Here is a 1,628-nt window from a genome sequence, read left to right as displayed (position 1 = left end):
GAAGCCTGGACTGCAGTCTCGGACACCCGCTGGGCAGGCGTCTGCATGGCCTGGGGCCGGTCCTGAAAATGCGGGTGAGGGTCTGCCTCTCAGGACCTGAGATGAAATGCATGAGTTCTCAGCAGAGCCCGGAAACACGGAGCGGCGTTGGGGCCAAGCGCCCAGGGCCCAGCCCAGTTTGGCTGTTGAACAAGGCCGGCAGAGGCGAGGACACTGGGGGAGGGTTTCACCCTGACCACTAGGACCCGGGAGGCTGGCTGAGCTGGGGTGAGGCTGAGGTTGAGCGGGGCAGGGAGCATTTGCCCTACTCTGACTGTGACCCCATCCATGCAGGGCATGAGGCACGGAAGGTCACACATGGGTGGGAGGCTGGGCTGGGCTGAGGGAACTGAGGCCCTGGGCTATGGGCTGGGTGGGCCCAGAAATGCTTAACCCTTTCCACCCTTTAGCAGCAATGAAAATTCCCAGGTCAAGAGGCCGCACCACACCCAGGAGAGAAGAAAGATGCTGGAAAGGACTGGCCACTGTGCACTGTGGGCATCTCTGGGTGACCGGATCCAAGAGACGTGAACTTTTAAAACAGTTTTCTGGGGGCGGCCTCAGGGGAAGTGGTTAACTTCTCAGGCTCTGCTTCCACCTGGGGGGATGGAGCGCTTCCGGGTTTGGTTGGGATCCTGGGCAGAGACCTGCATACCGCTCATCAAGCCATGCTGAGGGGCATCCCACATACAAAATAGAGGAAGCTTGGCACAGATATTAGCTCAGTGACAATCTTCCTCACACACAAAAAGAGTTTTCTGTATTTCCCAAGTTGTCTACCGTAGCCACATACTAATTTTATAATCAGAAAAGTATGTTACTATAAACGAGTATAGTAACCAAACAGGAAGGAGGGGCGTCGGCTGTGGGCCGCCCCTTGAAGGGCATGCGGTCAGGCACGCACAGGGGCTCCGCGGAGGGCTGGCAAATTGATATGGAACCTGAAGTGAGTTCGCTCACCCGTTGTGAAGCAAGCCAATCTCTGACACCGGGTGCAGTGGAAGAAAGTAGGAATTTTATTATTGCACAGCACTGAGCAAGGAGAGAGGGCAGCAACGCTGAAATCCCAAACTCCCCGAAAAGCTGAAAGGAAGGGTTTTTATTTGGGATTTTAGGCAGGGGAGGGGGGAGCATATGGCCTTGCTGGTCTGAACTTTCCCACCAGCCTGCATCTCTTAGCGGGGCGGAGATAATGAATCCAGGTGCTTGTCCTTGGCAGTATCTGTCTCCACAGAGGACAGTGGATTCTGGAGCCAGGAAGCCAGGGAGTAAGCAGGGAAAGAGTGTTTTGGTTTTGACCCTATATATGCTGGGTTTAATGTGAGGAGACTGCTATCAGAGTCGGCATCACCATCCATTACCCCAGGGCAGAACGCCCTTGTGGAAATCTCGACTTGGGCAACCTCATCCTGGGCCTCTTCCTCCTGCCTCCCTCACCACTTCCTCCGAATAGCCCCCCAGCCATCACAGCTGGAGTCAACACCATATATATATATCTTTGTGTGTCTGAGGAAGATTGTCCCTGAGCTAACATCTGTGCCAATCTTCCTCTGTTGCGTAGGTCGGATGCAGCCACAGCATTGCTGCTG

Source organism: Equus quagga, unplaced genomic scaffold, assembly GCF_021613505.1.
Source record: "Equus quagga isolate Etosha38 unplaced genomic scaffold, UCLA_HA_Equagga_1.0 HiC_scaffold_10307_RagTag, whole genome shotgun sequence".
Classification (NCBI taxonomy): domain Eukaryota; kingdom Metazoa; phylum Chordata; class Mammalia; order Perissodactyla; family Equidae; genus Equus; species Equus quagga.
The sequence above is the reverse complement of the archived record's forward strand: the minus strand, read 5'-3'. Positions refer to the sequence as shown.